Source organism: Schistocerca americana, chromosome X, assembly GCF_021461395.2.
Source record: "Schistocerca americana isolate TAMUIC-IGC-003095 chromosome X, iqSchAmer2.1, whole genome shotgun sequence".
NCBI classification, from domain to species: Eukaryota; Metazoa; Arthropoda; class Insecta; order Orthoptera; family Acrididae; genus Schistocerca; species Schistocerca americana.
The window spans coordinates 228,878,877-228,894,372 of NC_060130.1; the positions used below are offsets into that span (position 1 = coordinate 228,878,877).

At 42.6% G+C, this 15,496-nt stretch overlaps 1 protein-coding gene across 1 annotated transcript in view; it reads left to right on the forward strand.

Moving 5' to 3' along the window:
- The first annotated feature begins 612 nt into the window (after positions 1-612).
- Positions 613-15,496, forward strand: part of LOC124556447 (ATP-binding cassette sub-family G member 8) — a 327,261-nt gene continuing 312,377 nt past the window's right edge. The window contains exon 1 of the mRNA XM_047130396.1: positions 613-913. The gene's annotated coding sequence lies outside the window, so the exon portion shown is untranslated. The remainder of the gene's footprint in view (positions 914-15,496) is intronic.

Consider the following 15,496-nt stretch of genomic DNA (forward strand, 5'->3'; position numbering starts at 1 on the left):
AAAACAACTGTCTGGCTAGAAGGAGCAGCGTCCATAATGATAACTACGTGAGATTCTTGTGTGGTTTCAGTTTTTAACGCTTTTACAAAAAATCCGTGCAACTATCCATGAACTACGTATGAACCCCACAAATGCGTTAAAGGGCATTCACAAGCTGCCTGTTGCACCAACTTCGTTTCCTCTTTTCTGTCGCTCAGGGATTTCTGTACTACAGTATTTTCAAGACCGCAAACGTAAAAGGGAAGAGGGAGTAAATAAACTCATAATCTTAAGTGCGAACCAAATAAGTTGTGTCCAGTTTCCAATGGTGCTTCCGATTGGCGCACACTTCATGTTCTGTGAATTAAACACCAAGAATTTGCAATGATGTAAAGAGGAGGTGAAAACTGCCATGGAAATCGAGGACGTACAAATTTTAAAAGCTAATTACCAATCTTCAGAGTAGATTACTATCATAGCCAACTTTACACTATGGCACATTTGAGCGAATCTTCGGTACACGTTAAGCGAATCTTCGGTATAGTTCATGATGTCAATGTTGTGGCAGCACTGTACATTGAAGCCGACTGTGAAAATGTTTCACGCAATGTTGGTACACTTGCCACGCGGCGTACACCTGTTGAGAGTTCATCTGAGAGAGCTGTAGCGACAGAGATTGAAGTACTGAGTACGTGATTTGTGATTGTGAAGTGCTCCTTTTTCACCTATATTGTATTTTACAAAGTTAACCGGTGCTAGATTTAACAATTACGGTTTTCAGCAGAGTATACAGTTGTCTATTGACGATTTCGTGTGAAGACAACAGTATAATTTGTACTGCCTTTTAGATTTGTGGACTGTGTGAGCTGACCGAAAATGAATTTGTAACACAGAAAGATATTTGGACTGTTGCATACGACACGCCCAAGCCAAGGTAAGGCAATTTAATAACTATACTTAACATGTTCAGTACGTAATTTGAGGTCGTGAAGCTAACAAACCGACGACATGACAGCTATGTTAAGAGTTTTAATTATTTAATTACCGGTATCTGAATTCTGTGGCATGGGCAAACTTTTTAATGTTGAAAACGTACTATTAACAGTCAATAGTGTAACTGTGATCATTTGAAACCAAAATGTCTAATTCATGTAAACAAAACAAAAATATCCCAAAGAGTAAATTATTTTTTTATTGTCTTCTTAGTTGTCCTTTTTTCCTTCTTAAAATATCTGGAATTAATGTTCTGTTCTATACTGAAATCGCTTCATTGCGCAGACCAACAATTGCCCCTTCTTTTTCTTGGCAGTTTTGTAATAACACTGACAGTTCGAGGATTCTGTATAAAATTCTCGGCCGTTTACTTTTTTAAAAATTTAATATCACATCACGAGTAGCAATGTTCGAACGCCCTATTGATTGATGCTGTCTCTTGTCAAGTATAATTGCTGGACGCATATGCGTGTACACACAAGCATGCGCGCGGTCATGAACACAATACGGTTGTAATTCGCTGTGTTACATTAAAATCTGATGATTGTCATAGTTGCAGTGATATTATGTCTACTGTGGCGTAGTTTGATATAAATTTTTGCAGTGTTGTTTTATTTACAGACCTACTTAACGAAAATAATGTACCGATAATCTGAATTGATGAATTGTGTGATGTTGCAGAATTTGCTAAAGATACTTGTATGTGCTCCTTATACGTATGAGGTCTGCAGCATTTATGATTTAATGGTGTGAGATTGCACGAAAGATACTTATCCATCGAGATCAACGTACTGAAGAGTGAAAAACAATATTCCCCGTGGATTTCGCTGACTGAAGTTACCTCATTGTTTATCTTGGCCAACAATATGTTGGTCATCCGGAAAATAAAAAAAAGTATCAATGAATATCAATTTATGATGAATTGTATAGATATGTTATTTTTCATAAGTCACCAGGACAGGTATCAACTTTGGTTGTAAAGTGGATGTCCAGTCTGATCCAAGATTATTATAAATGGCTACATCCATGTTGAAGAGCCTTGTTTGAAACATCTCGGATGAGTTATCCTTATGGGCAACAGACTGAAAGCAATACAAAATCGTTGATATGTAGCATGGAACTGATGATTACATTTTTTTCAGTATAAGTCCATTAAAGAGTCAAAACAAATAGAATAAGATTCTTGTAGAATGTTGGCATCATCACGTAAACATAGACAACTGACAGAAACTAAATATCTTGCTAATAATTAAACACTGGAGTGATCTAGAACCAAAAGAGACTTGCAGAGACAACATTAAGAGAATGTGCAAAATGATGATATCTATCAGACAGTTTTATACAAAGCTGCCTGTAGGAGAGACCTGAAATCCTCCAGGAAATAGTGGCTGGAGTGATCAGTTATGACAACGTCGCATTGCAGAACAGGCATATTGCCTTCGTTGCAAGGAAGAAGAAAAAAGTAGCTAAAAAGGAGACTTAAGTTCTGATCTGTATTGCGATTGTTGTACGTAGCTTACTCTGTATTTTAAGTACAACACTGCAGCACATCCGATTGCATACCAAGCAGGGCAGATAGACATAACCAGAATATGTGCAAGAATAAAATATTACGACGCTGAAAACAACTTCTCTACATTACAGCCACCGAATGAAGAATTTTTGCTTTCTTTCGTTCTTCCAATGTTTCTGTGATGCATAGTGAGAACTATAATACCTCAACAGAAAATTCAGCCTTCGGTGGATGTATAACAATGGAAATGTAACAATATGTCATTTTAGATGTGGAATTTCAAGGTAATTTAGTGGAGTAGTAAAATGCTGACCTCATAAGCTGCTCGGTGGAGGGTGCCGTTACTTTCACATATTTTACTGTTCTACTTGTGATTCTAATGAAGGAGAATTGACGGCTATATGCCACTTCATGCTCCCGAATTTCATATTTTCTTGTGGTTCACTTTAACGGGAACAAAAAATGAAAATAAAACGCGTGTAACGTATCACTGGATAGTTGAATATGTTCTTCCATTAACAGAAAGTTTATGTTATTTATTGCAGCAAAAGGGCGATGTGAAGAAAGAATCATATCATTATTGATTATATCTACCATCTGAAAATATTGCGCGACAAGTAGGTAGTGAAACTCACCTTGAAAAAAGTGTACTTGTATGTGATGGGTGTGTATGTACTATGCGGTGGTAGAGATTATATTCAGGAAAGAAGGATTAGTTTTGTTGAACTGTTGTGCCGTATGAAGATTCTCGCCGCTTCTGGTGAATCATAGAGCATCCAAGGACGATCCCCATTCCGGTTGTACCCTAGGCGAACGGAACTGTGTGAATACATTATCTGTCTCTTCCAATACTCTCCTTTGAATCATTATCTACCCATTTAACAATCTGATCGATCTTATTTTCAGTTAATCGACGACTATCAATAAGATTCATGAATAGATCAAGGTAATTTAGTGCAGCAGTAAAACGCTGACCTTATAAGCTGCACGGTGGAGGATACGGTTATTTTCACATATTATACTTGTGATTTCAATGAAGGAAAATTGACGGCTGTATGCCTTTGCGCGTTCCGAATTTCATATTTTCTTGTGGTTCTTATGCAAAATACACGACTGAGACAGTAGGTTCGTTTTACAGTTTGTCTCAAATCTATTTCCTCCAAACACAACTAATAGCTTCTAGCTAGAAGGACGTCGACTTTCAGTAATTCCCGTTTGAGTTCCTTGAGTGTCTTCACAACACTCCGTAACTGCCTGAAACTGCCAGGCACAGATTTGGAAGCACTTCTTTGAGTTCCTCCAGTCTTTCCCTTCAGGCTGACATGAGTGCTACCGAAGAGTATATTACTAAAGAGGGTTCTTTTTGATACATGCATGTCGTTCCCTGCAGACGCACACCCTCTTAACCAGAATTCCTTCATCTTGGAGAATAACATTACTCGTATTTTGTGAATTTTCACAGAGTACGTAGCTACACATGAGATAATGAAATATCAAAATAATTTTAGTCGCGCCTTAACGAGATATAAACGTTATAGGTGTACCTGGGTGCAACACTGTGTGGGGGTCTGGCATGGAAGGGTTATATACTTTCAGTCATGGGTAGAGCAAATGGAGGGCTTCTCTATTAGAATGGTTTTTTTCTGTCACTTACCGCTTCTTTCATTTTTGGCAATGGTTTTTTAGTATGAAGAATGCCCAATTTCACTGTGTTTCATAGGCCTAATTAACCTGTAGTTCCCTATATAACTGGCTTTTGACTGGGTAAGTAAGTTCAAAGTCGGAGGAAGGTAAAGGCATACCATATCCGATAGCACCGTGTTGTTCAAGTCAGTCTTCAGGTTGAAGACTTCGTATGGAAGAAACTTGCCTGTGTAGTAATAGTGCTCAAGTCTGTGGCACCTGCGTCAAATCAGACTTTAAGCAGACGTACATAGCAGAGCAGTGAAAGTGGTCAAATTACTGACTCACAGGTAAGTGTAACAGAAATGTAGACGCTGTTGAACTGACAGGCAAGAGCAAAGCATAGTACGAGTATTATATGAGAAAGTGCTTGGAAAAAGCCAAGAAGTGGTTTTCACGAGCGAACCTGCCAGTATTCTTGTATCTCTACAACCGATTCCATGTGGAGCGTGATTTGCAATAGCAGGCTTACAACGTATCACACAGAGACGTACAGTCAGTCATCCTTCTTATACTCTGGTCTCGAATAGGACTTTGATATCAGTGCAACAGGAAGTTCTCTCTGCTACGTACTTCACAAAATTGAACAATATACACTACTGGCCATTAAAATTGCTACACCAAGAAGAAACGCAGATGATAAACGGGTATTCATTGGATAAATATATTATACTAGAACTGGCATGTGATTACATTTTCATGCAATTTGGGAGCATAGATCCTGAGAAATCAGTGCCCAGAACAACCACCTCTGGCCGTAATAACGGCCTTGATACGCCTGGGCATTGAGTAAAACAGAGCTTGGATGGCGTGTACAATTGCAGCTGCCCATGCAGCACGATACCACAGTTCATCAAGAGTAGTGACTGGCGTATTGTGACGAGCCAGTTGTTCGGCCACCATTGACCAGACGTTTTGAATTGGTGAGAGATCTGGAGAATGTGCTGGCCAGGGCAGCAGCCGAACATTTTCTGTATCCAGAAAGGCCCGTACCGGACCTGCAACATACGGTCGTGCATTATCCTGCTGAAATGTAGGGTTTCGCAGGGATCAAATGAAGGGTAGAACCACGGGTCGTAACAATATTACGTTCACTGTTCAGAGTGCCGTCAATGCGAACAAGAGGTGACCGAGACGTGTAACCAGTGGCACCCCACACCATCACGCCGGGTGATACGTCAGTATGGCGACGACGGATACACGCTTCAAATGTGCGTTCACCGCGATGTCACCAAATACGAATGCGACCATCATGATGCTATAAACAGAACCTGAATTCATCCGAACAAGTGACGTTTTGCCATGCGTGCACCCAGGTTCGTCGTTGAGTACACCATCGCAGGCGCTCCTGTCTGTGAAGGGTAACCGCAGCCATGGTCGCCGAGCTGATAGTCCATGCTGCTGCACACGTCGTCGAACTGTTCGTGCAGATGGTTGTTGTCTTGCAAACGTCCCCATCTGTTGACTCAGGAATCGAGACGTTGCTGCACGATCCGTTACAGCCATGCGGATAAGATGCCTGTCATCTCGATTGCTAGTGATACGAGGCCGTTGGGATACAGCACGGCGTTCCGTAGTACCCTCCTGAACCCACCGATTCCATATTCTGCTAACAGTCATTGGATCTCGACCAACGCGAGCAGCAGTGTCGCGATACGATAAACCGCAATCGCGATAGGCTACAATCCGACCTTTATCAAAGTCGGAAACGTGATGGTACGCATTTCTCCTCCTTACACGAGGCATCACAACAACGTTTCACCAGGCAACACGGGTCAACTGCTGTTTGTGTATGAGAAATCGGTTGGAAACTTTCCTCATGTGAGCACGTTGTAGGTGTCGTCACCGGCGCCAACCTAGTGTGAATGCTCTGAAAAGCTAACCATTTGCATATCACAGCATCTTCTTCCTGTCGGTTAAATTTCGCGTCTGTAGCACGTCATCTTCGTGGTGTAGCAGTTTTAATGGCCAGTAGTGTATGTGGGGTGTCCGAAGAAGAATGGTCAACACACAGGGATATGACACGATCGATCCTTTCAATCAAATACAAGGGCGTGCTAAAAAGTAATGACTTAGTTTTTTTCGATTCTCAATATTGGTTAACGTATTGCATGTCACGCATACTACTCAGTCGACTATCCTGCTTCGCTGACACAAGTTGCAACCCTCTGTCGCTAGATGGCTTCTAACTGTAGCGTGTAACGTAATCATGTCATTGCGTGAGAGACGCACAGAAAAGTTGAAGCACAATTTCAAAGGGTTTGTCCGCACGTGGAGCACCCTCTCCTTCAGCACGACAATGCCAGACCACACACGAGTGCTGTCACATCTGGAATAAAACGATGCCCTGGGTTCACTACCATCGATCATCCTCCATATAGTACCGACGTGGCCCAATCCAACTGTCACATGTTTCCAAAACTTAAAGAACACCTTCGAGGACTTCACGTTGACAGTGATGAAGTGGTGCAAGCACAGGTAGGGTTGTGGCTCCGTCAGCAAAGTCAGAAATTCTACAGTGACGATATCAACCAACCAGTCTCTCATTGGGAAAAATGTATTTGTCTCCAGGTGCCTGTGTTGATAGATAACGAATGGTTTCCGAGATAGAACACATTTAATGAACATTGTTATTTATTTCCTGTATTGTTCAATTTTATGTCAGGTTTACACGTGTCCAACAGTTAGTAAACGTAGCAACATGCGTTTTACAAAGTATCATTGAAAAATAAGTAATTTTAACACGATATCTTGCACGTCACATTACAGCTGTTGTGCAGTTAACAATAAATTTAGAATACTTCACTGTCAACTTCAGTACATTTGTTCACTCTTGGGGGAACATGTTGTATTGGTTCCCTAATAAGGGCATCAGCGTCCGTTCAGTTCAGTTCATCTCGCATATTCACTTTTCGTTTGTACGTCTCGTATTCCATCCAACCTCATAAACAAAAATCTAATGGCGTAAGTTCTGGAGATCTTGGTAGCCATTTATACGCTTGCGCGCCTCTAGCCCAAAAACAAATATACATTACATGTGTTCTGTCTCGGAAACCATTTGGAGGGAAGTTTCGTGCTTCAGACGAGCATTTCCGTCATATCCCTGAATACTAACCATTTCTCCTGGGACACCCTGTATCTGTAGATAGATCATGGCGATAGAAGAAATTTCCGTTGCCGGAGTCTGCCTTTAAAAAACTGACAACACATAATCGCGTTTTATATGTAGTACATACCGTGCATGTTACAATTTCAGTACGCTATAGAAAATCATAGAAAATATTCACATTGTTATCAGAATATGGAACCCGTGAGGTTACTGTAAAATACCTGAAATTAATTTATTGCCTGCATGGCGCCGACAATGAAATGTGCAGTGGAAAAAATTACAGTGAGAACCCTCTTTGTGATTCCGTAGATTTTCCCGGCGTCTTACGTATATGTTTATGCTCTTCACGGGTATGCTGCCGGATATGATCGTCTTCACTACACTATATTTCGGCGATTCATCTGGCCGCCATCTTCAGGTGCGATCGCTGAGTACACGATCACGCCGTAACTGAATCGAGCATAAACAGAGAACCTTCTTTGTCGTATAAGGGGTTCGGGGATCTTGATCCTAAAGGTGTCAATTTTTCGACAGAGGGTTTCGAAGATGCCTGGACTGTTTACTTTTTGTCTAGTACCACAAGCACATCCGGACTGAACATTCTGAACCTCAACATGAGAGAGCAGTCACTCATAGTGCATGGGTTACAAGGTAATGATTTCAAAATAAAAACATACAATTTGTGAACTGGTTCGCTGAGAATAGTAATTTTTATCTTACCAATGTCTGTTGCATGTTTGGAATACTAGCTTCAAGTGAGTTGAACTCACATAGATATTTGTCCATACGCTGATTCTTCGGGAAGGCGGACTGACATTTTCTATCAAACTATTAACCATTTGCTCGGAATCGTACACATAAGAGTGGGTGACATGTTAAAGGTAATGCGTGTCCTCCACTCTTATGTGTACGACTCCGGGCAAATGGTTAATAGTTTTATAGAAAATGTCAGTCTGCCTTCTCGAAGAATTAGAATATGGACAAGCATCTATATGAGTTATAATATGAAGCTGGCATTCTAAACATTCAGTATACATTTGGTAAGATGAAAATTATCATTCTCAGCGAACCAGTTCACAAATGGTAAGTTTTTATTCTGAAATCACTACCTTGTAACCCATGCACTGCGACAAAGAGGGTTCTCACTGTAATTATTTCCCCTGCACATTTTATTATCGGTTGAAGGTAATTGATAAGCCAAACACGTCTGCAGCTGAAATATCGTAGTGGTAGAGCACTGGATTGTTATCCGGGGAGAGCGTTGTTCAAATCCCCATCAACTGCTAGAAGGGTGACTTAAAAATGACTTCAAAGAGGACACGGCCAGTTTCCTTTGCGAGTATTGTCCAATAAAAACTAGTTTTTCCTCTCTAATGACGTCAAAATTAAGATCTGACCTTCCTCACAAACTCATAGGAGACGCTAGTGTATGAATGCACTCTTCAGCAGACTTAGACCCTAATTTAGGTGAGTTTCATAGTGTTCACTTAGCTCTGTGCTCTGTTATCTGGTGTACGTAACCAGTTATCATTCACTGTTCTTCAGTCTTCTTGACAATTTTCAACGATAATAGAGACCAAATGAATGAGATAAAGTTATTGATGATCTGGATTCGGAAGAATCTTTTTCTCCATCTCAGTTCACGAGAACTCCACAGACTAAATTTCAGAGATTGTTCACGGATATTTTATGAATACTTTGGTACGACTGACTCGTGATCTCCATTGGCTCGTTGCGCAGTAATAGTCTAATTGCGATTTATTCGGTTGCTACCCTAATTACTTTTGTTTATGTGAAAATACCTTCCCAACTGTTAAAAAGCCTGTAATATGCAATCACCAAATCCCACAACCGTCAGATGAAACATGTACACTTTTATCAGTGTGTGCTCAAGTCCGCAGCTCGTGGTCTAGTGGAGCCGGCACGGTAGCTCAGCGTGTTCGGTCAGAGGGTTAGCTGCCCTCTGTAATAAAAAAAAACTGAGTGAATGGATCAATAACGAACTTCAATGGGCGTCAGGGGACGTCCGCCACGAACAATTGCAACGAACTAAAACGAACAAAATGAGATTAAAAAAAAAAAAAAAAGTGGCTAGCGTTGCTGCCTCCGGATCACGGGGTCCCAGCTTCGATTCCGGCCGGGTTGGGGATTTTTCTCTGCCCAGGGGCTGGGTGTTTGTGTTGTCCTTATCATTTCATCATCATCATTCGTGAAAGTGGCTAGATTGGACTGTGAACTACGGCCTCTGATGACCGCGCAGTTGAGCGCCCCACAAATCAAACATCATCATCAAAGTGTGTTCAATCTGTTCGGTTTGTACAGTGAAGCTATACACGAGGTGCATATTCATACTGCTTTGTATCACTGTTAATGTACAATCCCGAAACAGAGCAGTACCGGCTGTAACCTTGAGGCTTTGCCAACAGCAAATGCCGTGAGTGAATGGAAGAAGTTTGTTTCCAACTAAGGCACACGGCGCATACCATCGACGATATGCAGTGTAGTGCAGATATTTGCAGTGTAATACAGGTAGAAAGATATACGAGGGTCAGAAATCAAACGAAGTGCAATTACTCTGTAACGAAACACCGGAGACTATGGGTCTCTTCCACCAAAATGGTTCAAATGGCTCTGAGCACTATGGGAATTAACATCTGAGGTCATCAGTCCGCTAGAACTTAGAACTAATTAAACCTAACTAACCTAAGGACATCACACACATCCATGCCCGAGGCAGGATTCGAACCTGCGACCGTAGCGGTCGCGCGGCTCCAGACTGTAGCGCCTAGAACCGCTCGGCCACTCCGGCCGGCTCTACCCGAGGTGGCAGCTCTGTGCACTAACCTTCGGATTCTGTACACCTCCAAATCACGCACACATTTGGTCGTGTATTCTCCTACAACACTGTGTACGCACAAAAATAAATTTTTCTTTATTTGGTATCCTTTCTGCTTTTGCAGTTTTAATGGTGACCAGTGTAATTTCGGTGACTACGTTAGGCATCCTGTGTATAGCGCGAGCCTTGGCGCTTTCCGCCATATACCGCGACATATTCCGCTACTGTCTTTCACAATTTCTATTGCAGGCATCGGGCTTACTAGATAAGGTTTTGATAAGAACCCATATCCAGAAATGAACCGTTTGGATGTAAAGTAAGTTTGACGACCAGACCACGCTAAAATCTCCGACTTCACGGTACACACATAGCGGAGACAATGAAGACTGTACTACACTTGGTGGCACTCTGTGCTTAGGTTGTGTGCTCCAGTCTAGTCAGTCCGCAGCTCGTGGTCTAGTTGCTAGCGTTGCTGTATCTGGATCACGGGGTCCCGGGTTCGATTCCCGGCCGGGTTGAGGATTTTCTCTGCCCGGGGATTGGGTGTTTGTGTTGTCCCCGTCATTGTATCATCACTGTCATTCGTGAACGTGACTAAAATTGGACTATTTACAGATTGGGACATTGTACGGGCACTGATGACCGCGCAGTTGAGCGCCCTACAAACCAAACATCATCATCATCATCATCCAGTCTATCTACCGGCGAAAGACAACTCAGGCGTCAAGTTGGCGAAGGACATACAGATTAAAATCCCAGGCCACGTCAGGACACGAACTCACGAATCTTTTGTTGAAGTATACTCGCCCTTGCAAGGAACCCCGACGGGTGTGTTCAAATGGCTCTGACCACTATGGGACTTAACATCTATGGTCATCAGTCCGCTAGAACTTAGAACTACTTAAACTTAACGAACCTAAGGACAGCACACAACACCCAGCCATCACGAGGCAGAGAAAATCCCTGACCCCGCCGGGAATCGAACCCGGGAACCCGGGCGTGGGAAGCGAGAACGCTACCGCACGACCACGAGATGCGGGCCCGACGGGTGTGGCAAACTCTTTATCCTCTTCTCTACGAACAATGAGAGGTTTCTGTGTTACTCGTTGAGAGTAGCCAGTTGTGAAAAGTTAATGCCAAACGCCGTAGTATTTGGAAATATGTTGGGATTAGACGGCGAAACGATTACGTCGCGACCTTGCTGTGCGCGCTTTCTCGCTGAATATGCGTCCGGCACGGCGGCCTCGTTTGGATCGCCCTTCCCGTGCAGGATCTTCGGAGGAACACGTCCTCGATACGGGGCTGAGTCAAACACTCGCCACTAGAAAATTTGCAAACTGGATACAAATACGTTCTCTCTGATGAAGTTCCTTTTAGTGGAAGTAGAGGAGTAGTAAATACATCGGTGTTTGTGCATACTGCCCCATTTAGTCGTATATTTAACACTGGTACATTGTTTAGCTCTCTTTACACGCGTCCGTGGAAATGATAGCTAAATCGTGATTGTATTCGGCCCCGACGGCGGTGGGTTTTACGTTCATCACAGAAATTTATCAAGGGAGATGAGCCAGCTTATGCTTCATAATCAGGCAGTATGCCAATGTCCAGCAGGAACTTACAGATCTCTCCACAATTTGGTTTTGAGTTAAGAGCATTGGACAGTGTCCGTAGCATCGGGATGTGACTGTCAGCTTTCACACTCTTCCTTCCTCTCGTTTCTATCTTCATGCTTAGCGCCACAAACACAGTACTACTCACAGGGGTGGACTAAGACCAATCATCTGCTATTATGTAGAGCCACGTTCTGCATCCAAAACAGAATGAATTCCCTGGGATCGATCGCAAACGATGGCCTTGGAGTTTTATGCCATTCGTAGCAAACGAGATTATACGAGGCAGGGCAAAGTGTTATTTCATGCTCAGGTTCATTAATTTAGTTTAGACATTTCCAGTTGGGCGAGAGGGCAGGGGACGTGGGGATTGTGGTAGTGGTTGTGGGGAGGGGGGGGGGGGGAGCTTATTGTCCTCTTGACAACAATACCTGCGGCAGTGAATAGACATTTCTTAAAATTATCTTATAGAATTTACGAGTTATCTTTCCTCGCTCAGTCCGTAACCGCGCGACTGCTACGGTCGCAGGTTCGAATCCTGCCTCGGGCATGGATGTGTGTGATGTCCTTAGGTTATTTAGGTTTAAGTAGTTCTAAGTTCGAGGGGACTGATGACCACAGATGTTAAGTCCCATAGTGCTCAGAGCCAAGTTATCTTTCCTTACGGTGCGGCCATAGCACCCCCGAAATCCAAGATATGGTCGCCCAAACCTTAACAGAACCTCCTCCCTGTTTCACAACTGGAAGAAGACAGTCTTGAATGTACATTTCCGCAGGTATTCATTATGCGCAATACACATCCTTCACTATGGAATAACGTTAAAGACTGGGCAGACCGCTTGATATGATCCGATTGAAAGGTGGTACAGGTTTTGTGTTTATTGTCTAATCGAAGTCTGCTTCTTGCATTTATGTGAGTTGCAAAAAGTTGTCAAGATTAACACTACAATTAATGTCCTGTGTATGTTCCCGTGGTCTCTAGTCATTCGAGGTGCCTTTGAAAAATTGGACGAATGGTATAAGAAAATAAACGAAACCAGAGTTACAACAAAATACCATTACTGGCATTCAAAGTAGCCACGATAAGCTATAGCACGCTTCTGACGTCGGTTGTAAAGCTGTTGGAAACTGTCAGTAAACGCCTCTAGTGAAATTGCTGGAAGCACTGTGATCACACGTTGTTGGAGACCTGTAACGTCTGCCAAGGTCCGCAGACAATAATGCTTACACTGTCTTTGCTTATCGTAAACTCTTCTGCTTTCGTTCTCAAAGACAGCCGGCGCTTATTCGCAAGCATATGTCGCACTCGTGTTATTGCAAAATGGAGCAAGCGCGTTAACATCAAATTTTGCTTCAAATTAGGGGAAACGTTGACGGAGAGTCATGGAATGTTCTTGCAAGTGTACAGTGTTGAAGCAGTGAGCAAAACGTGTGTTTGTGTGGTTTAAACGCCTCAGAGACAGTGTCGAGGATGATCTGCACTCGGGGCAACGCCCACAATCATTCCAGACAACATTAAACGAGTGCGACGGGTGCTTGCAGATGATCGGCGGCTGTCTTTGAGAATTGGAGCAGGAGATCTGAAGATAAGTAAAGACACCGTAAGCACTATGTTCACGAACATTGGTATAGTCGCGGATATCCGACAACGCATGATCTCCGTGCTTCGGGCGATTCCACAAGAAGCGTTTGCTGACTATTTTCACAGCTTTACAATCTATATCAGGAGTGTGTTGTAGTTAATAGTGATTACTTTGAAGGCCAGTAAAAGTATTTTGCTTGTAACTTCTGTTTCCATATTTTCTGAGACCATTCACCGAATTTTTCAAATGCGCCTTATATATTACATGCAGCAGTCATTTTAATGGCTGTGCCCGTCTTGTTAGAAATGACAGGTCTTTTTAATTATGACCTATGTCTATCAGTAAGATTAATTTTTCTCCCGCTACTGATTTTGGGAAACAGGATTCAAATGGCTCTGAGCACTATGGGACTTAACTTCTGAGGTCATCAGTCCCCTAGTACTTAGAACTACTTAAACCTAACTAACCTAAGGACATCACACACATCCATGCCCGAGGAAGGATTCGAACCTGCGACCGTAGCGGTCGCGCGGTTCCAGACTGTAGCGCCTAGAACCGATCAGCCACCCCGGCCGGCGGGAAACAGGGTCTTCCCATGATACTTGTTTGTTGTAACGACGATAGATGCTGTAGCTATACGTACCGCTAATAATCTGATGGCTGTTGTCGTAAGTCTGTATAGCCCGACGTATTGGCAGAACAACACAAACCCATAATAAAAGACGATATAGTACCTTATAGCTAACTCTGGAAAAGAGGTGCGAAAATCAGCCCCTACACATTTTACAAGCGCTAATTACTGACAACTACACGATAGAGTTACACTTTCCACACAACGGATCAGTGTTGGTGGCTGGAAATGGAAATCCATTGTCACTAAGATGTTGCCAACAGAGCAATATGGATTTTTTTATTTCGTTCCAGGCAGAGCCCATTTCTCCAGATGCAGTTTTTCACGCAATGAGACACACAGGACATTGGTTTGTGGTTTGACTTCATTACAAAATATAAAGCATAACTTAACGAGATAAGTGGTCAACAAAATACTGTAGTCTGACAGTCCGGAAATTTTTGTATATACAGGGTGTTACAAAAAGGTACGGCCAAACTTTTAGGAAACATTCCTCACACACAAACAAAGTAAAGATGTTATGTGGACATGTGTCCGGAAACGCTTAATTTCCATGTTAGAGCTCATTTTAGTTTCGTCAGTATGTACTGTACTTCCTCGATTCATCGCCATGATTTCATACGGGATACTCTACCTGTGCTGCTAGAACATGTGCCTTTACAAGTACGACACAACATGTGGTTCATGCACGATGGAGCTCCTGCACATTTCAGTCGAAGTGTTTGTACGCTTCTCAACAACAGATTCGGTGACCGATGGATTGGTAGAGGCGGACCAATTCCATGGCTTCCACGCTCTCCTGACCTCAACCCTCTTGACTTTCATTTATGGGGGCATTTGAAAGCTCTTGTCTACGCAACCCCGGTACCAAATGCAGAGACTCTTCGTGCTTGTATTGTGGACGGCTGTGATACAATACGCCATTCTCCAGGGCTGCATCAGCGCATCAGGGATTCCATGCGACGGAGGGTGGATGCATGTATCCTCGCTAACGGAGGACATTTTGAACATTTCCTGTAACAAAGTGTTTGAAGTCACGCTGGTACGTTCTGTTGCTGTGTGTTTCCATTCCATGATTAATGTGATTTGAAGAGAAGTAATAAAATGAGCTCTAACATGGAAAGTAAGCGTTTCCGGACACATGCCCACGTAATATATTTTCTTTCTTTGTGTATGAGGAATGTTTCCTGAAAGTTTGGCCGTACCTTTTTGTAACACCATATATATATATATATATATATATATATATATATATATATATATATATATAAGAAAGTATCCCCAAATTTTTAAGTTCGCTTTTAACAAAGGCGGGTGAAATGGCAGATACATTTGGCAACGGACCTATTCATACAACTAGCTATTCAAATTTTTAAAATATGATACAGTGTAATTGTTCTTGCATGTTTGCCTTCTTGTGAGCGCCGAGTTGAGAAACCAAGGATGCCGTGGAATCTGTTCCTGAATGTGTACATTGGCGCCATGTCTGTTCTCGAAGTGCGGAGATTAACCAGTCGTTTGAGCCTTTTGGTTATATGGAGAATGCGCCCTACAGTCAT